At 42.8% G+C, this 25,422-nt stretch overlaps 1 protein-coding gene across 4 annotated transcripts in view; it reads left to right on the forward strand.

Moving 5' to 3' along the window:
• The window catches only part of MOB3B (MOB kinase activator 3B), a 239,896-nt gene that overhangs the window by 49,033 nt on the left and 165,441 nt on the right, over positions 1-25,422 (forward strand). The window lies entirely within an intron of this gene.

A 25,422-nucleotide genomic window follows, 5' to 3' on the forward strand; every position in this document is an offset into this window, starting at 1 on the left:
ACTGAAAGAAGATCTAGGTGATTTTTATATGATGTTTTAAAATATATTAATTTATTTATAAACTTTTTACTGGCTACCTATTATGGGCCGTTTTTTTTTTCTTTTTTAAATTAGAGGATAATCGCTATACAATGTTGTGTTGGTTTCTGCTGTACAACAACGTGAATTGGCCATATGTCCCCTCCCCCTTGAACCTTCCTGCCACTACCTACCCCGTCCCACCCCTCTAGCTTGTCACAGAGTACTGGGTTGACCTCCCTGTGCTATATAATAACTTCCCATTAGCTATCTGTTTTACATAAGATAATGTATATGCTTCGATGCTACTCTCTCAATATGTCCCTCCCTCTTCTTCCCCTGGTGCTGGGGTACAATACTAAACAAAACAAGGTCTTTGTACAGTTTACATTCGCAAGAGGAAGACAAAACAAAGAATAAATAAAAGTGTAATGTCGGGGGAGCTATGAGGAAAGTCAAAGCAGGCTAATGAGAGAGAGAGACTGGGTTGGTAGGGTGTGCTATATTTAGGACAGCAAAAGAAGCCTCTGTGAGGAGGTGATGTTTGAGCTGAGGTTCACGTGAAGTGATGCAGAGCCATGCTGAAGCCTGGGGTGTCAGTCTGGGTCCTCCAAGGAGCAGACACCAAGGCAGGACTAGCCACACAAGAGATTTATGAAGGCAACGCCTGTGAACAAGACAAGCGTCCAGTGCAGAGTGCAGGTGTGGGTCTCCTTTAGCAGAAATGACATATTCAAGTCAGGTACAGCAAAGCCTTCGGTCAAGTGCAGGGCCTTTCTGAGTGCTATGCTCTGACTAGGAAGGGAAACGGGGAGGGAGCTGGTCGGAGCCTGGGAGAGCTGTCAGACTGTGACTTGAGTGAAGAGGAGAGGGGAGGGCAGAGGCTGAGGGGAAGCATCCTGGAGTTCTAGGCTGCTCTAAGAGAGTTTGGCAAAGTTGTTGAAAAGCCCTTGAGCCAAAGGCCCCTGTTAGGTGAATTTTTCATCTCCCAAGAATAGGCTTGTCTTGGTCATCTTGCCCCGCCCAGTCACTGACCAGGAGTAGCTTATGGAGGGCGTGACTTTATCACACATGCAGGGATGGATTTCAGAGCACAGTATCCATGAGTCCTAGTCGCTTATGGGTCTTTGTTGTGGCACATGGGCTTTCTCTGGTTGCAGCATGCAGGAGCTTTTCTATTTGCAGCATGCAGGCTTCTCTAGTTGTGGAACACAGGCTCTAGAGTGCCTGGGCTCGGTCGTTGCAGTGTGCAGGTTTAGGTGCCCTGTGGCATGTGGGATCTTAGTTCCTTGACCAGGGCTCAAACCTGTGTCCCGTGCATAGGAAAGCAGATTCTTAACCACTGTACCCACTAGGGAAGTCCCTGTATTCTTTAAGCATCACTCTGGCTATGGTCTGGGAATACATTGCAGAAGAACAGAAGTGGAAGCAGAGTAACAAATTAGGTCCATTGTAACTCCCCAGGAAAGCAGGGATGGTGGCTTGGCTGGGAGTAGTCACTGTGGAGGTGGTGAGAAGTGGGGGATGTGGTCATTTGAAGGTACACTGTATAATTTACTGATGGATTAGGTGAGCAGTTGGAGGAAAAGAGGAGAGTCAAGAATGATCTCTCTTTTCTGTCTTTTTTGTTTGTCTGTTTGCCTATAGCAACTAGATAACTACAGTTGTTATTTTCTGAGATGGGAACACTGTGTGAGGTGCTTATCTGGAGAGTACAGAAATGAAAATCTATTGTAGACCTCTACTGTGTTTTAGAAGTCTCACATGGTTTTGCAACTTGCTTTTTTGTTTTTGTGGGCTTCTTTCCATTTCAATACAGATATATTGCCTCATTATATTTTGAGGGCTGCCCAGTATTTCTTGTCTGGATGTGTCATTCTTGATTGAACTAGCTCCCTCAGGATGGACTTTTGGGTTATTTCCTTTTTTTTTTTTTTTTTTTGGTGTGATTGTAAACCATGATGCTTAAAAATGATATTCTTTATCCCTTGCCACATAATAAGACATCCCAAAACTTAGTGGCTTAAACACAACAACATGTAATATGTCTCAGTATCTCTGGGTCAGGAGTCAGAGCACAGCCTAGCTGAATTCTCCAGTTCAAGATCTCTCTCCAGGCTGAAACCAAGGTGCAGGCTGGGGAAACGGGGTGGAGGAATCTGCTTCTGAGTTGACTCAGCGGTTATGGGCTGGATTCAGTTGCTGATGGACTCTTGGCCCGAGGGCCTTCATTCCTCACCGGCTATTGACTCTCAGAGGGAGAACTCACAGCACGGCAGCTGACTTCATCAAAATGGACAGATGAGAGAGTGGAAGAATTTGTAAGCACGACACCCTATCCCTTTTGCTATATTCTATTCTCTAGAAGTCAATCACTAGGTCCCTCACTCAGGCAGAGAGGATTACTCAAGTGCCATGGATACCTGAGGGCTTCCCAGGTAGCACTAGCGGTAAAGAAGCTGCCTGCCAATGCAGGAGCATGAGACATGGGTTTGATCCCTGGGTCAGGAAGATCCCCTGGAGGAGGGCAGGACACTGAGATCATTGAAGGCCATCTTAGAGGTCTGCCTATCACTATAGCCCTGTATAGTTGTCTTTTGGTAGATTATTAAAGGTGGATTTGCTGAAGGAAAGCATTAGTCGCTGAGTTGTGTCCAACTCTTTGCAACCCCATGGACTGTAGCCCACCAGGATCCTCTGTCCATGGGGATTCTCCAGGAAAGAATACTGAAGTGCATAACCATTCCCTTCTCCAAGGGATCTTCTTGACCCAGGGATCAAACCTGGGTCTCCTGCCTCCTGGCAGGCAGATTTTTTTACCCTCTGAACCACGAGGGAACCCCCTAGCTAAAGGAAAAGGTATGCATATTTAACAAGTTCAAGAAAGGGAGTTCCCTGGTGGCCTAGTGGTTAGAATTCTGGGCTTTCACTGCCATGGCTCCGGTTCAATTCTTGGTCAGGGACCTGAGATCCTGCAAGCTGCACAGCAACGGCCAAAACAAGTATAAGTAAATAAAATAAAGTTTCAAGTATAACACTGTAAGATTTCTTTTCAGAAGTGTTACTGCAGACTTCAAAGTTCATCTTGATGGGACTATTTGCTATTACCTGAGAGGAAGAGGTTGTAAATCCTCAAAGAGCCTTTGCCAGATTTTGTCAGGAGGCTCTCTTCCCCTCATGTCTTCCTTGTTCTCGCCCCTCCAAAATGTCCCAGAACCGGAAGTAGCTGTGCATCTTGCAACAGAAATGACAGGAAGTTTCTAACCAGCAAGTACGAGCCATTCCGTCATCATGGCTACTAATCTAGGGTATGCTGATGTGGGTTGTGCCACTGAGAAGTGTTATTGCCTTTACTTGTTTGCTGGCTTGAGTGAGCTTTTTGCAGCCAGCTTTGGTGAGAGAGATGAAAAAGCAATTCATGGGGAGGGTAGGTTGGGCAGATGAGAACTAGGAAACACCGCTTGAATCACTTCTAAATCCTCTGTCCTCAGGAGTTTCTGGTGGAGGAATGATGAGGTGTAGGTTTATTTCTTCATTAGAAAGAATCTTTACTTAAAAGTACCCTCTTGTTTACTTAGATAGGGTTGGAGGAAATGAGAATTGCTTTATCTCCTTCCCACACACTTTTGGTGGTTTTATAAAATTATCCATAAGTACTTCCTAAACCTAGATTATTATAAAGACAAAGCAAGAGTGTTCCAAGTATATGGCTGCCCTCAGGTCGGGTGCCCCAGCCGAAAGCTTAGGCTGTCTCTGCAGCTTAGGTCCCTTCCTAAGGGAAAATACACACCAAGATCCCTTCCTTCTGTGAGCAAGGTGGACAGGGCTGCAGAGCTGGGGAGATTGTGCGACCCCTGATGGGGCTGAGGGAACATATTGATGGGGTTCCTGTTTGTGGCTAGCTCCTTGGGTGGAGGAGGGACTGGAATTCCCTGTGCTCTGTCCCGACTTTCCACTTTCAGGTCCCTGCGTGGCCCCCATGAGCCCCGAGGCCCTTCTTGAATGTAGATCAGTTTAGCATGCTAGCTCTCAGGGCAGCAGCTCCGTCTCTGCTTGTGATGCCAGCTTGGAAAACTTCTTGAACTGGGCATCTCCAGGGCCAAGGCCAGGCCTCCTTGCTGTCTGGGCCCTGGTGTGAGCCCGGTGCTGCAGGAGCCAATCTGGAGCGGCTTCACTTGCCAGTGGGACCGGTCCCCCCACAACCCCCCCTCCTCACCCGGACCCTCCCCCATCGGCTCTCACCCAGGGGCCTGTGCAGGTTGTGCTCACATTTCACAAGATGATTCTGCTAGATGAGAAAAACATGTGCTTGAATCCGGACAGTGAGCCCAGCCATGTGGATTGCACTCCCTGCAGAAATGAGAAACTGAGTGCAGTGACCTTTCAAACGGAAATAAATTAGGGCTCCTTGGCCATCCTTGCCCTGCTCTGTCAGGTTTTGTCTTTTTCTAGAAACCACGCTGGGTTAGGCCAAATTAAAGGAGAGGAAATAAGGCCCAGCTCATTGCATAATCACCCTCAACTTCTAGGATGTGGGGCCAGCCATCTTGTGATTTCAAATATAAATATTTGCAAACGGTTTCTGTCTTGATCAGTTATGTAAAAATCTGCGTTTAAGATATGCCGAGGTGGCTGTTAAATGTGTTTCCTTTTTTAATGGGCCAGTCTTCTTTCTATGGAACTTTGTTTTTCAATTGTCAGCTATATTAAAGCTTTCGTTTTGCTTTTTTTTTTTTTTTAATTGAGTGACAATTGGTGGGAGAAATGTTTGTGGTTATGCTTATTGGAGTTTTTATAGATTCCTATATCATTTTCTTCCAAAAGGAATTTGAGTCATTTAAACGGCTTAAACTCATGTAGTTGCTTTTGGCTTTTTTTTCTTCTTAAGAATAAAATGTAGTTTAAAGAAAATAAAATGCAGTTTAGATAGTATTAAACACCTGCTTTGGTCTCTTGAGTGGTAGGCAGTTGCTGTTTTCCTAGGAGTGGTGACTGTGTTTCTGCTTTTCCTCTTTTTTCTTCGAACAAATAGAGGAAATCTCTAATGGAGGCTTTCTCACCAAGACATATTGATGAATGTAGAACCTTAAATGAAAAAGAAGTCAGTGAATGTGGCTTCTTGGCCTCCGTGCTTGGACCAAAAATAAAGCGAGCTCTCACCACAGGCGTTTGGCACAAGGCTGTTGTTTTCCACCAGTTTGCTTGAGCAGCACACTTCTCCGGGCGAAAATTCCCCAGCCTTTGGAGATTTTAAAGGGCCTCCCACCAACCTTGTTTCATTGTTTTTGAGAAAAGTACTGTCACCCTCATTTGTCATTAAAGAATAGTGTGGGAAAAATAAATACACCGACCCAGAGAATAAAACAGGAAAAACAAAAACCGCTCCCCTAAATGAATGAAAAAATTTATACCCATCACCCTTTTGTGGAGTGGCTGTTTCCATGCAAGCTGGTTTAGAAACTACAAGATTTTTTTGGGGGGGTGGGGTGGGTGGGTTGTCTTCTGTTTTTAACATTATTGGCAAGTCTACCCATTGTGCTTACATGAGAAAATAAAAATTAAGGTTTTGGTATTTAAACAGCGCCTCTGGACTCAGGATGAGTTTTTCTGGCACTGCTCTGAGAAAGCTTGATTTCCTGTCGTAAGACAGTAGGCATAAATGTCCAGTCAACACAGGCTTTCTGGCTGGCTTCTCTGAAGAAGCCTCCTAAACTGGGCTATTGCCCTCCTGAAAAGCTCCTCTGCCTAGTGGCAGGAGGGAGTCGTCAGAGCACCAGACTTGACCAGAAATTTCCTGCTGTTCCTCACTCCCAGGACTGGCCAAGGTGGGTCAGACTCTTGAAGAACCACTGCCTTACTGAGTGCCTACTGTGTGCCAGACCCACTGTGGACCTCTTCTCATCTCCTGTCTTATTCCATCACTTTTTTATATTTTTCTATAATTTGGTCCTGCATAAGACATCATTTAGGGGAAAAAAAGACTATGCTGCTTTAAAGAAAAAAAAAAAGAATAACCACAAGGGAATTAAAGAAAAATTGTAATATATAATATACATGTGTGTATATATATATATATATGATATATACATAAAATATATGCATGTGTGTATATATATATTGTTGTTTGTTGTTTAGTCACTAAGTCATGTCTGACTCTTTTGAGACCCCAGGGACTACAGCCTGCCAGGCTCCTCTGTCCATGGGATTTCCAAGCAAGAATACTGGAGTGGGTTGCCATTTCCTTCTCCAGGGGATCTTCCCAACCCAGGGATCAAATCTGTGTCTTCTGCATTGGCAGGTGGATTCTTTACCTCTGAGCCACCAGGGAAGCCCCAATATATACATACATATATAGATAGATAGATTATGTATATATATATGCATATATATATATATATATAGGCCTCCCAGGAGACGTAAGAGACAGAGGTTCAATCCCTGGGTCAGGAAGATCCCCTGGAGAAGAAAATAGCAACACACTCCAGTAGTCTTGCCTAGAGAATCCAATGGACAGCGGAGCCTGGTGGGCTATAGTCCATAGGGTCGCAAAGAGTCGGACACGACTGAAGCGACTTGGCATACACGCGCACTGCTAAGTTAGGAGGGGTGACCCATCTCCTGCATTGGCAGGTTGATTCTTTACTGCTGAGCCACCAGGGAAGCCCCAGTACATATGTATATAGCTTCAGTTGAAGTGTTGAGAGTTATACTGAAGTTGGGGGCAGTTTTGAAGGGCAGCTAGGCATCACATTTGGGTAAACATTTAAGAGGTTTGTGGCATAGTGGAAAGAGCACCGGCAGCAAGGTTCAGACTTTGTTTCAGCTCCAATCTGGTCTAATTGTGGGCCTCACCTCATTTTTCTGGGGATTAGGTGTGTGTGTTTCTGGTTTTGTGTTGAGTACATTAAGAGGATGAATTAAGTGATTTTCTCAGGCTCTTCCTGCTGTGAAACCCTCCCCACAATGATCTTGCTCCCAGGCCTGACCAGCATATCCATGGTGCATGGATGGTAGGATCTTGGCTTGAGGAGAATGGGTTTAAGGTGTTCCGGGTGACATACGGAGACAGATTAGGGGCCAGGATCCTTGCTGCCATGTCTCGCTGTGAAGGGCTATGAAGGGTGGATCTGGCAGAGGTGGAAGTTGGATATGGGCACCAATGTCACAGAAGTAAAGTTTGCACTAAAGAAGGTGATGTGATATGTTTTCTTCTTATATACATATATTAAAAAAAAAAAATTCTCCAAGTTGATTTCCCTCTTCTCTTCCCCATTATTTTTCCTTTGAGCTATATTTTTTAAACTTATTTTCTTCATTCATACATTTATTTAATATATATTTCAGTGTCTTTTTGGTTTGGACACAATGCTAAAAGTTAGAGCTCTAATGTAAAACAAAAATGAATAGACTTCATGCCCTCGTGGATCTCACAGCTTAATTAAAATCAAGACATTATTTCAGTAATACTAGATTCCAGAATAGATGGAACTATATCAAAGTTTTGAGTGACAATAGATTAGAAATCAAGCAAGTAGAACCAAAATGTCATAAATGTTTTAGCTAAGCAAAAATGTATAACTTTTCTAAAATATATATTATATTATACATACTATTTATTTATATATGTGTACAAAGCTTTTCCAAATAGGTTCCAAATAGGAAAAGGAGTACGTCAAGGCTGTATATTGTCATCCTGCTTATTTAACTTATATGCAGAGTACATCATGAGAAACGCTGGGCTGGAAGAAGCACAAGCTGGAATCAAGATTGCCAGGAGAAATATCAATAACCTCAGATATGCAGATGACACCACCCTTATGGCAGAAAGTGAAGAGGAACTCAAAAGCCTCTTGATGAAAGTGAAAGAGGAGAGTGAAAAAGTTGTCTTAAAGCTCAACATTCAGAAAACGAAGATCATGGCATCCGGTCCCATAACTTAATGGGAAATAGATGGGGAAACAGTGGAAACAATGTCAGACTTTATTTTTCTGGGCTCCAAAATCACTACAGATGGTGACTGCAGCCATGAAATTAAAAGACGCTTACTCCTTGGAAGGAAAGTTATGACCAACCTAGATAGCGTATTCAAAAGCAGAGACATTACTTTGGCAACAAAGGTTCGTCTAGTCAAGGCTATGGTTTTTCCTGTGGTCATGTATGGATGTGAGAGTTGGACTGTGAAGAAGGCTGAGTGCTGAAGAATTGATGCTTTTGAACTGTGGTGTTGGAGAAGACTCTTGAGAGTCTCTTGGACTGCAAGGAGATCCAACCAGTCCATTCTGAAGGAGATCAGCCCTGGGATTTCTTTGGAAGGACTGATGCTAAAGCTGAAGCTCCAGTACTTTGGCCACCTCATGCGAAGAGTTGACTCATTGGAAAAGACTCTGATGCTGGGAGGGATTGAGGGCAGGAGGAGAAGGGGATGACAGAGGATGAGATGGCTGGATGGCATCACTGACTCGATGGACGTGAGTCTGGGTGGACTCCGGGAGTTGGTGATGGACAGGGAGGCCTGGCGTGCTGCAATTCATGGGGTTGCAAAGAGTCGGACATGACTGAGCGACTGAACTGAACTGACAAAGCTTTTCTATTATACTTGATAAAGACTTGAGAAAGAACAATGATAAAAGAGATAGAGAAACTGGAAAACATAAACTAAATGAATTGGGAGCATTACTTATGAAATAGAAAAAGGGAAACAAACTTGATAAAAGATCATCATGTAATCCAGGTGTTTTTATTTTATTTTTTTAATTTATTTATTTTAATTGGAGGCTAATTACTTTACAATATTGTAGTGGTTTTGCCATACATTGACATGATCCAGTTGTTTTTAAACATGGCTGCTCATTAGGATCATATCTGGTGCTTTGGAGAAAAACAATTCCTGGGCATTAAACTTATTTTTTAAACAAAATACAGAGGTTAGAGTTAGAGGCCTCTGTAGCATCATGCAAAGATGGCTACAAAGATCTACTGTGAGTTGTGAAACATTCTTTTAAGGCTGGGCATCCTTCCAAAGGAGCTGACTTGATGCTGGAAAATGAAAACGTGGATGCTGTTTAGATTGGCCTGGGGAACCGCAGGTCTAGTGGCTGCTGCTGATCTTTGCATGAAGTATCTCTGATTTCTGAAAAGGTTTCTTTTGTTGATCATCCTTTCCTCATGATTCTGGGAGTGTGGCCCTCTCAGCTGGAGAAGGGACTGTTTTATCTGTGCAGCATTTGATTAGAAATGATCTAGATGTGCCATTCAGCCACACAGCTTCCTGTTCATGCTGGGTCAGCACTGGTCCTCATGCTGCAATGCAGGCTAGGGTGGGATCCCAGGGCTCCGGGGGGAGAGATGGGCCAGACGTGTGAGCACAGAGATGCAACACAGCGTGAGGTTACTGCATGAGTGTGAGAGAGCTGGGTACAAGATGCAGGTGTCACTGGACAAAGATGGTGAGCCATCCTGTCTCTTTTCCTTCCTCTTTTCTCTGCCTCTTTCTCTTTCCTCTACCTCTCTTTCTGTCCTGCCAGAGGTTGAAGTTAACCCAGAGAGACACTTGAGGCTATGAGGCTGGGCAAGGTAGAGGCCTTATCTGGGTGACTCAGAGGCCTTATCGTATCATGGTTTAGATTCCATGTTTAGATTCTATGGTCAGAAGGCTGGCCGTACCCTGTTTCTGGACAGTAGCCACCTGCAACCTGGGACTATCAAGCCTTGAGCTCACTGACTGTTGTGGAATGTCTAGAGACACCACACGGATGCAGGGCTCCTCCCTCTCTGCGTGTGGTGGCACAGTGGCTGGGAGAGATGCTCCCCGTGGTGGTCTCTGTTGTCAGAGTCAACCCTTAGGGAGACTGTGCATACCTGGTGTGGAGACACAGAGCTTCGGCAGATAAGTAAGTTATGATGTGTTAAGCAGGGCTATCCTTGGATTAATATACCAAAGCTCTGCTAGAAAACAGCAAAGTTTACATAGGCAAGCTTATGTGCAAAACCTGATATTAGCATCTCCAGGAGTTCAATTCAGTCGCTCAGTTGTGTCCAACTCTTTGCGACCCCATGAACCGCAGCACGCCAGGCCTCCCTGTCCATCACCAACTCCTGGAGTCCACCCAAACCCATGTCCAGTGAGTCGGTGATGCCATCCAACCATCTCATCCTCTGTCGTCCCTTCTCCTCCTGCCCTCAATCTTTCCAGCATCAGGGTCTTTTCAAATGAGTCAGCTCTTCGTATCAGGTGGCCAAAGTATTGTTTGGCCAAGAGTTTCAGCTTCAACATCAGTCCTTCCAATGAACACCCAGGACTGATCTCCTTTAGGATGGACTGGTTGAATCTCCTTGCAGTCCAAGGGACTCTCAAGAGTCTTCTCCAACACCACAGTTCAAAAGCATCGATTCTTCAGTGCTCAGCTTTCTTTATAGTCCAACTCTCACATCCATATATGATCACTGGAAAAACAGTAGCCTTGACTAGATGGACCTTTGTTGACAAAGTAATGTCTCTGCTTTTTGATATGCCATCTAGGTTGGTCATAACTTTCCTTCCAAGGAGTAAGCGTCTTTTAACTTCATGGCTGCAATCACCATCTGCAGTGATTTTGGAGCCCAGAAAAATAAAGTCTGACACTGTTTCCACTGTTTCCCCACCTATTTGCCATGAAGTGATGGGACTGGATGCCATGATCTTCGTTTTCTGAATGTTGAGCTTTAAGCCAACTTTTTCACTCTCCACTTTCACTTTCATCAAGAGGCTTTTTAGTTCCTCTTCACTTTCTGCTATAAGGGTGGTGTCATCTGCATATCTGAGGTTATTGATATTTCTCCCGGCAATCTTGATACCAGCTTGTGCTTCTTCCAGTCCAGCGTTTCTCATGATGTACTCTGCATATAAGTTAAATAAACAGGGTGACAATATACAGCCTTGACAAACTCCTTTTCCTATTTGGAACCAGTCTGTTGTTCCATGTCCAGTTCTAACTGTTGCTTCCTGACCTGCATACAAATTTCTCAAGAGCCAGATCAGATGGTCTGGTATCCCCATCTCTTTCAGAATTTTCCACAGTTTATTGTGATCCACACAGTCAAAGGCTTTGGCATAGTCAATAAAGCAGAAATAGATGTTTTTCTGGAACTCTCTTGCTTTTTCGATGATCCGTGAATGTTGGCAATTCGATCTCTGGTTCTTCTGCCTTTTCTAAAACCAGCTTGAACATCTGGAGGTTCACTGTTCATGTATTGCTGAAGCCTGGCTTGGAGAATTTTGAGCATTACTTTACTAGTGTGCAATTGTGTGGTAGTTTGAGCATTCTTTGGCATTACCTTTCTTTGGGATTGGAACGAAAACTGACTTTTTCCAAGGCCCCCCTGAAACAAATAATACCAGTCTTCTCTAAATGGTTTCTGAAAAAATTGATAGAAACAACAACAGATCAGCCTTATTCTTTATAGAAGCCAGACTGGAGGACATAGCTCTAGGTCTGTTAGTGAAATTTGCTTGTTAAATCTAAACCCTAAGTTTACCCACCTTTTCCCAGGCAGTGCTGGAGACATGGGCTTCCTCCATTCAAAAAGCTGAAGCAGCAAATAGCACACTCCCTGAGGGCAGGCACCTCTCTGGAGGCAGACTGAGCCAGCTGAGCATGCCAGTTGATTCTCCTCATATTTACCAATGAGAGGAGTCAATCCCTCCACTTCCCCTGGGGTAACATTAGTAAAAGGACAGAGAAAGGCCAGTTGTCTCCTTAGGGATAGTTCTTCCTAATAAAACCCAGGAATGGGGACATGAAGCTGTCCTTCAGACCCCAAGATTTTATACATTTTGAAGTCCAGGTCTTATGGAGAGGATGTCAAAGGACAGCCTGATTATGCTTGGGACCCCTGTTGGTCAGGAAGCCATTTGAAACTGGATACTATGAGAAATCTGGGTTAATAAATATAACATTCGAAATCTGTCTCTGTTTACTCACACTGTCTCACTTATCTCCCAAACATGTGGTGATATTCAGTTCAGTTTAGTCACTCAGTCCATGTCTGACTCTCTGCGACCCCACGATCTGCAGCACGCCAGGCCTCCCTGTCCATCACCAACTCCCGGAGTTTACTCAAACTCATGTCCATTGAGTCAGTGATGCCATCCAGCCATCTCACCCTCTGTTGTCCCCTTCTCCTCTCTCCTTCAATCTTCCCCAACATCAGGGTCTTTTCAAATGAGTCAGGTCTTCACATCAGGTGGCCAAAGTTTTGGAGTTTCAGCGTCAGCATCAGTCTTTCCAATGAGTATTCAGGACTGATTTCCTTTAGGATGGACTGGTTGGATCTCCTTGCAGTCCAAGGGACTCTCAAGAGTCTTTTCCAACACCACAGTTTAAAAATATCAATTCTTCGGCACTTGGCTTTCTTTACAGTCCAACTCTCACATCCATACATGACTACTGGAAAAACCATAGCCTTGACTAGACGGACCTTTGTGGACAAAATAATGTCTCTGCTTTTTAATATGCTGTCTATGTTGGTCATAAATTTTCTTCCAAGGAGTAAGTGTCTTTTAATTTCATGGCTGCAGTCACCATCTGCAGTGATTTTGACGATACTGGTGTTAGTACAAAGACATAGTGTATAGCCCAGGGGAGTAACTAGTTAAGGGGCAGAGTTTGGACTGAAGCCTACGTCTTTCTGACTCTGAAGGCAGAGCTCTGTCCAGTTTTCCAGGGGACCACATTGTTTACAATTACTTGTTTGATTTGGTTTTATTTCAAGCCTCTCTTTTAGTTGTTGTGGATGTGTTCAAGAACATAGAGAGGATAGCATCACTTAAATGATGGAGTGTTTACCTCTCAAGAACCTTGGAGTTATGCTCCTGTCCATCTGTTTCACCTGTTGTTGTTCAGTCCCTCAGTCGTGTCTGACTCCTTGCAACCCCATGGACGGCAGCACACCATGCTTCCCTGTCCTTCACTATCTCCTGGAGTTTGCTCAAACTCATATCCATTGAGTTGCTGATGCAACCATCCCACCCTCTGTCACCCCCTTCTCCTGCCCTCCATCTTTCCCAGCATCAGGGTCTTTTCTAATGAGTCAGTTTCATCTACTCGAATTGAGAAGCTCGCTGGTGGATGTTTGTCTTTTCTCTCTTGAGAGTTTCTCAGGATGCAGCCTAAATCCTCCAGTGGGATCCCTGTGTTTGATAAGAGGGGTAACTTCCTAATCAGCTGAGAAAGTTATTCTGTTATTAGCACACAGAGATCATAGCTGAGTTAAATCCTAATGTGTTGTATTAAACTTAAAAGCATTTAAAATTTTTAAATGAGAAATTTTATATTTCATTCCAAAAAAGTGTTTGGGAGATTAATGGGAGGGCATGGGACATGTAATTTGTCCTGTTATTATCAAAATACATGAAATAATATTGTACTACGTTTTATTACATGCAAAAATACTGGAACTCTTTCACAATATTAAGTGGGTTATAAATACTGTGGAATCTTGACTCATTGTTAAATCATTTAAATTAATATTATTTCCTTTTGTCTGAGAATTACAAGTCCATGCAAATGAAGCCAGAAGGAAGCATTTGATTTCTTACTTTCATCCTCTCATTGCCACCCCTTCCCCTTACTCATTTAGTGGGTTATAAATATTGGGGAATCTTGACTCATTGTTAAATCATTTAAATTAATATTATTTCCTTTTGTCTGAGAATTACAAGTCCATGCAAATGAAGCCAGAAGGAAGCATTTGATTTCTTACTTTCATCCTCCCATTGCCACCCCTTCCCCTTACTCATTTGGAGAAGGCAATGACAACCCACTCCAGTACTCTTGCCTGGAAAATCCCACAGACGGAGGAGCCTGGTAGGCTGCAGTCCATGGGGTCGCTAAGAGTTGGGCACAACTGAGCGATTTCACTTTCACTTTCCCCTTACTCATAAACACATAATATTAATCTAAGTGTTTGATAGTGAGTCAGTATTCCCCAATATTTATAACCCACTTAGCTTAACTGAATCATTTTCCATTACTCATATCATTTCTTGGTGTTATGCTGGAATTCGTAGTTCCCTTTGTTACCAGTCACCGTGTCAATAGGGCTTCCCCGGTGGCAGAGCGGTAAAGAATCTTCCTGTAGTGCAGGAGCCGCAGGAGACGTGGATACAGTTCCTGGGTCAGGAAGATCCCCTGCAGGAGGGCATGGCAACCCACTCCAGTATTCTTGTCTGGGAAATCCCAAGAACAGAGGAGCCTGGCAGGCTACAGTCCATAGGGTCACAGAGTCCATCATGACTGAAGCACGCACGCACCCACCCTGTCAATAACAATATAATGATTTTCCATGGAAGTGCTTCCGCATGCGCTATCGCTTTTGATTCTCACAGCAAAGCAATAACGAAAACCTTGAGAGGTAAGCACCATTATTTTTTAAAGGAAACAGAACTGACGCGCATAAAAGGTGCCTTATTCAAAGATATAGCCATCAGAGTCATTGCCAGGTCCTGACTGCACACCGCAAAGGTTCAAGAAAGAAGTGTCCCCGGGGGTGGCACACGTCTGTGTACATAGCGCTAGGACCGTGTTTCCCCCATCCTCTTCCATAACGCCCTTAGATGACTCCAGAAGTTCCTCCGGCTTTTTTGTTGTTGTTGTTGTTGTTGAACTATTTAACTGTTTAAGAGGCAGTCCTTTTCATTGTCTTTTTAAATTTAGTAACTTCTTTATTCATTTATTTTTGGCTATGCTGGGTCTTTGTTCCTGCGCATGGCTTTTCAATAGTGGCAGCGAGCGGGGACCACTCGAGTCGTGGTGCAGGAGCTTCTCCTTGTGACGGCTTCTCTTGCTGCGGAGTGTGGGCTCTAGGTCTTCTTAATTAGGGTTAAGAGTTTTGGAGTCAGCTTGGCTACCTACTGTTCCCATGACCTGGGACAAGTTTTAATCTCACTGTGTCTCAAGTTTCTCTAAGGATAACCTGGGGATAGTAATACCCAATTCATAATTTTCTACTTTAAATAAATACTAAAATAAATGTTAGTTACTTGACTATTATATAACGAGATTGAGTAGAATTTTAACCATTGTAATATTCTAATTGGCTGCTTTCTCAAGAATCTGACTTGCTGTTAAAACTTGGATCAGGAGGGAGGCTCAAGAGGGAGGGGCTATTTATAGCTGATTCATGTTGTACAGCAGAAAGGAACACAACATTGTAAAGCAATTATAGTCTAAAAAAAATTTTTTTTAATGGTACAAACTTTCAGTTATAAGATAAAGCATATAATATACAACCTGATAAATATAATTAACACAGCTGTGTGTTATATGTGAAAATTAAGAGTAAATATTGAGTTCTTATCACAATGAAATATGTATTTTTCTTTTATTTTGTATCTGAGGGCATGGATGTTCACTAAACTTATTGTGGTAATTATTTAATAATGTATATAAGTCAAATCATTACATTGCATACCTTAAACTTACACAGTGCTGTATGTCAATTATATCTGAATAAAATTGGAATAAAAAGACTTAGCATCGTATTATGATTCAAAGGATGGTGATGATGAAAGCAGCAACCATGTTACTCACTGCCTTCTGTGTTCCAAACATTTAACAAATATACCCTCTGGAATTCCCACAACCTTACAGATGGCTGTGTTCTTAGCCCTGGGCTATATTACCTCCAAATGTTGTCTGTCATTGCTGTCAATTCTACCCATCCCTCCCCGCTGCCCCTGCCAGCTTAAAATAGTACCCTTTTGAAAATTTGAAATGTATTTTCCAATTTCCAGTCTTCTAGCCCACTGTGTGTTCTCTGCCACCTTCAAAGGTCTCTTGCAGTGCTTCCAGACGTCATACATAAATTCCCATAGTGCCAGGGGTAAAAATTTTCCAGACCCTGAGACTCAGATTCACTTAGAGTGGCTAAAAGTAGGTAAGTCTGTTAATAGTTACAGAAACCAACTTCCTTGAATTTGAACATTTTTCCTTTAAAGCAAGACTTTTCCAAGAAAGAATTGGCATATCCTGTCTCAGAGAGAAAGAAGGAAATGGTAATTGACAATGACCTTTATCCCAGTATCCGATGGAGGTTCTCACTGGCATCGTACCAGCTGGTATAAACCTGCGCTTTGAAAAGTAAAAAAACATTTTTCACTTGCTGTAATTTTTTATTTCACCTGTTAAATTAGCTGAATCTGTAGTTACCACCTCATCCTCCATTTCTCTACTACCATCTGCCTAGGTATTGTGGTCCCAACAAATCATGATTTTTTTTTTAACTATAGGTGAAAGATTTGGGAATAGAGAGCAAGTGGCTTGCTAACTTGGAGAGTTTTTTTCCTTTTAAAAATTATTAAAATAATTAGGTTGCATTTCATAAATATTAAATGTGTCAACTGCACATTTATCTTACAATAATTTTACTTTCATTGTTTATTTTTGAAACTACGATAAGATTGGATCAACCCTGTGCAAGGCAGAACCAAAGATTTGCCATCTCCCTCATTATTGGGAATCTGAACCAGTCTCTACTGGGCTCAGGAAGGCCTTTATTTAAGAGAACTTTATTCTGTTTAAGAAAAAATATTTTTAAAAGTCTGTCTTTTCTTTAGCACAGTGTGAGTATATGGTAAATTGCATATCTGCAAGCCAAGTTGCTTCAGTTGTGTCCAACTCTTGTGACCTTACAGACTGTAGCTGCCAGGCTCCTCTGTCCATGGGGTTCTCCAGGCCAGGTTGCTTCTTTACCACTAGCACCACGTGGGAAGCCCATATGGTAAATTAAACCACACCAAATAAATCCCCCACTGTCTATCCTTCTATTCTTTTTAGTCTTTCTTACCACTAAGTGTCCTCTTCTGAATGGTGATGTTTCCGAGTCTGTGAAGTGGGGGATTCTTATGGGTCTCTGCTATAAAACCCGTGCATTGACCTATCACTGCTGTTGCTGCCGCTGCAATGTACAAGCTTGCATGCAATGTTTTTATCTTTGGAAGACTTATATTCTTAATGCTAGACTGCCCACACTGGTGATGGAAATATGCAAATAAGCAATGAGAAAGCAACTTGAATGAACACCGAAGAGCTAGAAATTAATGGGGAGTGTTGGTCATGTGACAGACTTCTGTTTGTACGGACTTGATCTGTGTTCAGAAATAATCTGGGCATTTTAAAGCTCTGAAATCATATATGCCTTTGAAGATGAAAATGAGGCAGCACTGTTTTTCCCAACTAGTTTAAAATGCAACAATATGGCGGCTCAAAGATGAGGAGATAGATTAGTTGGATTTAAAAAAAAAAAAAAAAAGCAAGATTGCTTCTTAGGCAGGAATCTCTGCAATCTGGGGACTGTTTTGTGAGCAAAGATAGCACCTAATGACTAGGCAGGAGTAAAACATTCCATAAAGGTCAATAGAGTCACATTTTTAGGTACACTCCTTCTGTTGGAGCCTAAGAAGGTCAGATGATGTAGAAATTATTTGTGTGTGCACCCATGCGCACGTGCGCACACACACACATACATACATACATTTCTCTAAAATAGAAACCTAATCTACTTTTATTCAATATTTGAGGTGTTAAAGGAGGGTTCCATGGACTATTCTAGCCCTAAAGAGAAAAAATATAGTGGAAAGGTAAGAAATCAGATGAGTCATTCTTTAATTTCAAAGAGCTGCAGTTTTAGGTAACTCCTGGGAAGGGAGCAGCCCCTTTGAGAGAGAAGATGGACACATGTCTTGACCTCTCAGGAGAGAGAGGATGCCTCAGAACAGCCCAGCTGTTGGCAAAATCTGACCTCAGCGTGCTGGCAGTGAACTTGCAGCTTCAGGTCAAATCCCCAAATAATGAAAGACAGGAGGAAAACTGGTTTGGTTTCATTTTTTTCGTTTCACTTTGATGCAAAGGGTTCTTCATTCACTGTCATTTATTCATTCATTCAGCAAACACTTAGTGAAGTTGGCTCTGTTCCAGGCGTCATCCTAGCTCATGGGGGCGCCCCACAGAGAAGAGGGCACAGAAATTCCCTCATGTGAGGTCCTTCTGGGGCTCCCATGTTCCTAAGTCCTTCCTGTAGTGAATTGCCCTGCCAGCTGGCCCTGCCAGAAGGAGTGCTTCATCCTACAGAGAAGACAGTAAGCTTCCTTCCCCTGGCTAATGTCACTGTGGTCCCTCTGCTTTCTGCCCTGCTCAGCCTCTGTACTTCCAATTTCTAGAGATGCTAAACAGGATGTGTCTCTCAGGAGTGGATGGGAGAGTTGTTTCTTTTCTCTCTTCTTCTTGGCGAGGACTCTGATTTTTTCAACTAATTAAGTTAGAAGACATCAAGAGGAAAAGAAAAATAAGAACTTTCCGTGCCAATGTTGCTTAGTTACCTCGACAACATTTTCTTGCTGCCCAGCTGAATGCTCTCTGCATATTTTTATAGCGCACATATTTTATTGCTATATTGATCTATTTAGCAGAAAACATGGAGAACACATTGAGCTCCTGTCAATTCTGTGCTATTTATTTGAATTTCCATTTTTCTCTTCATTGTCCTTTTCGTTCCTGACCTGAGTAATACTGTACAGGAATCCCATCATAATCCATGTGGGGGCATTTAACTTTGTAGCTAAAAAGGCAAAAGCCCAAGAACTGACCTTAAAATTAGACAACAAACTGTGGACTTTTCAAAGGCAGGGCCTGGATTTTAATTAGCTCTGTGTCCTAGAAAAGGTTTATTGGTGGCATGAGCTGTTGGCTTCAGACATGTATTAAGTACCAGCATTGTAGTAGGTGTTATTCATAACATAGAATTTGCTATAGTTTTTAGCCAGGGGGCAAAACTGGTGACTTGATCTTTTCTTTCTGGAGACCGGACAAAGACAGAGAAAAATGGCTGTGTTGTTGCCTCTGCCACATTGTTTAGCCAAAGCAGCTTTCTTGCGTGCGGCTGTGGGAGCAGTAGAGGAGCCATAGTCCATCTGGCATTTACAAGAAGGTATTCACAGGGAACCTCCTGGATCCAGGGGCTGTGCTGTCTGAGTCAAGCCAGATCAAAAGACCTGGTCATTGTTACCATCTGTCAAGGCAATTGTATTCAAAACACTGAGTCTCTCCTCATTCTTTTTCTCAAACAGACACACACTCAGCTGAAAATGAGATTTGTTTTTTTAATTGGAGTCTAGTTGCTTTAAGCAAAATGGCCTTAAAAGCAAACAAACAAAAACCCAGTATGTTTAAATACATACAATGTCTGTAATGTGTTATGAAAATAGGTGTGATTTCTCTTGGTGAAAAAATACTGGAAGTGTGATATTAGGATAATGTATAGTTTATAACTGAAAGACAGAGTAAATTGAAGTTAAGAGTTCAATGGGAAAAAAATGAAAACTGGGTTTATGAAGCAAACTCTTGACCAAACAAAATATGGAAGTGTATTAGTTCTTCCCTTTCCCAGCTCGCTCACCCAGTACTCTTCAAAGCATGTACTTCGGAGATTTTGTTAAAATGCAGGCTTAGATTTACTGGGTCTGGGGAGAGGCCCGAGAGTCTGCATTTCTAACAAGCCCTCTTAGATCAGACCTTGTTAGCTGAAGTGTCATCCATGGACTTAGAGATTTGGCATTACCCGGGAACTTGCTAGAAACGTAAATTCTTAGATGCAGCCCAGACCTACTGGACCAGAAGCTGCATTTTAACAAGATCCCATGTTCACATTCAAGAGATGCTGCTCTAACCATTTCATAAGCCTACAGTGTCCATTGTGGGTAAAGATCCTGATGGGGCTCTGTGTTGAAAGTTAGGTTGGATGGATTTCTTGGTGCCTTTTAATTTCAAAACTTTTTTGGGCACTTGCCTCAGTAGAGTATCTGACCCTCAGATAAAGACATGGACAGGTGCCTCTTTGTTCGTTCAGTGGCATGATGAATTTGTTTTTATCTTTCTTGGAGTGCCCTTGTCTTTAAACATGGGGGCCCACTGACCAACCTATCCCTGTTCCAGAAAACTTTAGACAAAAAGTTTGACTGGAGGACTTCCCTGGTAGTCCAGTGGCTAAGACCCTGTGCTCCCAAATGTAGGGGGCCCGGGTTCAATCCCTAGTCAGGGAACTAGATCCCATGTGCCACAGCTAAAGATCTCACGTGCCACAGCTAAGACCTGGCACAGCCAAATAAATAAATATTAAAAAAAAAAAGTTTGACAGGAAGAGATATCCTCACATCTGAATGATGTCAGAATGATGAACATGTTTGAAACAACACTAGGAGGTCAGAGTTTCTTCATCTGTAAAATGGCAATAAGAATACCACCTGTTCTAGCTTCCTTTATAGTCATGTTGTGAGGAGCTGGGAAATCTATATCTGAATGGGGCCTTGAAAACATAAAGATGGTCATGAGATTTAAAAACAACTTTAGTAAGAAAAAAAGTCATATGTATTTCAGTATCAGAGAGGTCTGGATTCAAAATTTAACCTTTTCCATCTACTAATTTTGTGATTTCTGCAAAATTATTTCATGTGGTTGAGTCTCAATTTCTTTTTATATAAGATGATTGTAAAATCATCTATCATGCAGTGTGCGTGTGCTAGGTTGTTTCAGTCATGTCCAACTGTCTGCGACCTTATGGAGTGTAGCCCACCAGGCTCCTCTGTCCGTGGGATTCTCCAGGAAAGAATACTGGAGTGGGTTGCCATGCCCTCCTCCAGGGGATCTTTCCGACCCAGGAATCGAACCCATGTCTCTCATGTCTCCTTCATTGGCTGGTGGGTTCTTTACCGTTAGCACCACCCGGGAAGCCGCCTGTCATGGAAGTGAGGGTTAAAATGTAAATAATATATGTAAAAATCTGGTGCATAGTAGAGTTTAATAAATGGTAGCCAAGAGCAGCACATTAAATTACTTGGTTGAGAAATAATCCTCCAAAGATGATTTTTCCCTCAGTTAAGCCTGTAACACTGGGGCAAGGAAAAAAAAAAAGAGGTTAAAGGTTTGAATGGGGCTTCCCTGGTGGCTCAGTGGTAAAGAATACACCTGTAATGCAGGAGACCTGGATTCCATCCCTGAATTGGGAAGATCCCCTGAAGGAGGGCCTGGCTACCCACTCCAGTATTCTTGCCTGGAGAATCCCCATGGACAGAGGAGCCTGGCAGGCTACATCCACCGGGTAGCAAAGAGTCAAGACACAATCGAGAGATTAATACAAAGGTTTACATAAACATTGATCCGGTTCAAGAGATTGACATCTTGAACTTAGTTACGTGAGTATCTGTGGAAGAAAAGTCCCCAGCCTCAAACAAGGGTTTAATATTTATTTAAACCTTAGTGAGCACCATGCACTGAGGGCTTTGTGATATGGAGGATTTGCTGTGATTATTCTGCACATTCGCACGCTCTCAGCACAGGCACCAGAGGGACATGATGGTGTCCCCGACAGCCTGGTACGAAGGTAGTCTTCCACGCTGGCGTCCGTGCACAGACACTCCAGGGCATGGGGAAACAGCCGAATTAATGGCAACGAGGGTCATGTGAGGTGATGAGAGAAGATTGCTTTGCGGACCGTGGGAATGGATGGTCCCCTCATTATCAGAATAACAGAACAGCAAGTCTTATTTACTGGAGCCCTGAGGGGGCGGCTGTTGGGTTCTTGCTGCTTTACTGTCAGCAATTAAGCATTTGCAATACAGAAGGACTATTGTCTCTTTCAAGAGGAAATAAAAGCCCTCATCCTCCTCTCTCTATCTTCCCAACCTCTAGCTCCTGGTTTTATTTTTGGAAATGCTCTTTGAAGGCCTTTGGTTTTCTTGTTTCTTTTCAGGCAGATTCAACCTTTGGAAAGTTGTTTTTTTTTTTGCAGACGAGATTGCAGTTTTTGTGCTGATAACCTTCCTGGAGATGTTCTGAAGTGACCGGAAATGTGATTTCCCAGACAGCCAAAGGCAAGGTGCCACGTGACCCACTTTTCCACACAGGTCTTCTTGTGGGGAATGTGTATACTCAAGGGCAAGTGATGAGGGAAAAAACACCTCACTGATACACGTTCTGGCAGTGAAAAGCTAATAGGAAGAGGATGGGGTTTAGAGGGAGGAAGTAAGCAGACTGAGGCTTCAGTTGCCAGAGGAGGCCTTTAACTGAATAATCGGAATATCAACACTTCTGAACCAAGACCAGAGTCTATGAGAGGGAATCGGGGTGTCTTAGATGGTTTTGGGTTCTGTTTTTGTTTTGCCTGAATAACTTAAGTTTGAATGCATCACCAAACCCTGTTCGAGTGTGACCTACCGGAACCCCTGCTTGGCAGGAAAATGGCAGATCAGTGGGATCGTGCCTCAGGTCCATCTCAGCAGATGCCATGATGGGCTCTTCTGGCTCTGGCCACAGCTGTGGGCTAATTTTGCTAGGGCGTGATCCATGGGCAGATCAATGGTCTCCTCTCTGTTTTCAGGCCACAGGACACAGTCTTCACTTCCAGCCAGTCAGTACTTGTGTTTTTAGGGGAATATGTGCATGGAAGCGCTAGGTAAGAGGCTTTATGAATGAACCAGTAGGAAAAACAGATTGAGGAGGATCACTTTTTAGAATGTAAGACTTTGTGGAAAGAGCATTTGCTGGGAGTGAAAAACCAAATCTCAATCCTAACCATGCCCCTACTCGATATGGGGCCTTGTTTACAACTACTTTTATCTCTTGGATACTGTGGTTACTTTGTGTGTGTGTTAGTCGCTCAGTCGTGTCCGACTCTTTGCAGCCCCTCTTAGCCTGTCCATGAAATTCTCCAGGCAAGAATACTGGAGTGGGTTGCCATTTCCATCTTCAGGGGATCTTCTCAACCCAGGGTTTGAACCTGGGTCTCTTGTATTGCAGGCAGTTGCTTTACTGTCTGAGCTACTAGGAAAGCAGGTCTTGGAGACCCAGGGATAATGACACCTACTACAAATCTACTACACCTGCTCGAAATCTACTCTGCTGCTGCTGCTAAGTCACTTCAGTCGTGTCCGACTCTGTGCGACCCCATGGACTGCAGCCTACCAGGCTCCTCCATCCATGGGATTTTCCAGGCAAGAGTGCTGGAGTGGGGTGCCATTGCCTTCTTCGTGAAATCTACTCTAAACCACACCAAAATTTTGAAAGGGTGAAATGAGGTGCCAGAGAAAAGAATATTGAAGACTTCAAAGCTGCAATGTCCAATATGACAACCACTAGCCACATATGGCTTTTGGAATTATTATTTAATTAAATCAATCAATTTTTTAAAATTAATTAAAATTAAGTAAAATGAAAAATTTAGTTTCTGAGTCATACTAGCCACCTTTTTAGTTCTCAGTAGACACATGTGGGTAGTGGATACCATATTGGGCAGTAAATATATAGAACATCTGCATTATCACAAAGTTTTATGGGCCGCTCTGCCTCAAAGCACTATCTAGGGTGTGATATTAAAGATGTGAAGGATGGCATGTCTAGGAGTGATAAATACTGTCACAGGGGTTCTTAGAAAGAAACAACCCACCCAAGTTGGCTGGAGTAAAATGAGATATTTATTTGACTAATTCAAGAAAAATACACGTGCCCCAAGGGATCTCTTGAGAGTCCCTTGGACAGCAAGGAGATCAAACCAGTCAATCCTAAAGAAAAACAGCCCTTTTCCTAAGGGAAATTGATCCCAAGGGTTGGAGATACAACCAGACTTCAAGAGGAATTGGAACCAGTTCCTGGAAGACTATCGAGAACACAAGAAGTATGGCTGAGTGCCTTCAATGTTTACCTAAAACTGTTGTATTTTTAATACAAAATAAAAAGTTAAAAACAAAAGAAGCTACTCTCTCCCCACTGCCTCTCCCTTTTTCTCTTGTTGTTCTCTCCCTGTGGCCACTTATGTTTTTGTCTCTTTACTTCTGTCCATGGGATCTTCCTTCCACTCCCCCTCCTTCACTTCTTTCTCTTCTTCTTTCTCTACCCCTTCCCTTCTCCTCTCTCCTCTGCAAATCCAAGTTTCTCAACTGTACTACCCATGGTCCAAAGAGGGCTCAATGGAATTCGATTCTTAAAACTTACTTTATTGCAGTGTCATTGATTTACAGTGCTGTGTTGGTTTCCAGGGTACAGCAAAGTGATTCAGTTATACATGTATATAATAGTTTGCGTCTGCTACTCCCAAACCCCAATCCTCCCCCAACCCTCCTCCTTGGCAACCACCTGCTCTCTGTGAGTCTGTTTCTGTTTTGTAAATAATTTCATTTGTGTCATATTTTAGATTCCACATATAAGTGATAGCATATGGTATTTATCTTTCTCTGCCTGACTTACTTCATTTAGTATGGTAATCTGTAGGTCCATCCATGTTGCTGCAGATGACATTATTTAATTCTTCTTATGGCTGAGTAATATTCCATTGTATATATATATATAATTACATCTTCTTTATCTATTCATCTGTCAATGAACAGTTATATTGTTTCCATGTCTTAGGTCTTCAGTTCAGTTCAGTTGCTCAGTCATGTCCAATTCTTTGCGACCCCATGGACGGCAGCACACCAGGCTTCCCTGTCCATCACCAACTCCTGGCGCTTGCTCAAACTCATGCCCATCGAGTCGATGATGCCATCCAACCGTCTCATCTTCTGTCATCCCCTTCTCCTCCTGCCTTCAATCTTTCCCAGCATCAGGGTCTTTTCCAATGATTCAGTTCTTTGTGTTAGGTGGCCAAATATTGGAGTTTCAATTTCAGCATCAGTCCTTCCAATGAATATTCAGGACTGATTTCCTTTAGGATGGACTGGTTGGATCTCCTTGCAGTCCAAGGGACTCTCAAGAGTCTTTTCCAACATCGCAGTTCAAAAACATCAATTCTTCAGCACTCAGCTTTGTTTATGGTCCAACTCTCACATCCATACATGACTACTGGGAAAACCATAGCTTTGACTAGATGGACCTTTGTTGGTAAAGTAATGTCTCTGCTTTTTAATATGCTGTCTAGGTTGGTCATAGCTTTTCTTCCAAGGAGCAAGTGTCTTTTAATTTCATGGCTGCAGTCACCATCGGCAGTGATTTTGGAGCCCAGGAAAATAAAGTCTCTCATTGTTTCCCCATCTATTTGCCATGAAGTGATGGGACCAGATGCCATGATCTTCGTTTTCTGAATGTTGAGTTTTAAGCCAGCTTTTTCACTCTTCACTTTCACTTTCATCAAGAGGCTCTTAGTTCTTCTTTGCTTTCTGCCATAAGGGTGGTGTTATCTGGGTACCTGAGGTTATTGATATTTCTCCTGGCAATCTTGATTCCAGCTTGTGCTTCATCCAGCCCAGCATTTCACATGATGTACTCTGCATATAAGTTAAATATACAGGGTGACAATATACAGACTTGACATACTCTTTTCCAGATTTGGAACCAGCCTTTTGTTCTCCTGCCTTGGCTCTTGTAAATAGTGTCAAGCAGACCC

Source organism: Bubalus bubalis, chromosome 3 (assembly GCF_019923935.1).
Source record: "Bubalus bubalis isolate 160015118507 breed Murrah chromosome 3, NDDB_SH_1, whole genome shotgun sequence".
Taxonomy (NCBI): Eukaryota; Metazoa; Chordata; class Mammalia; order Artiodactyla; family Bovidae; genus Bubalus; species Bubalus bubalis.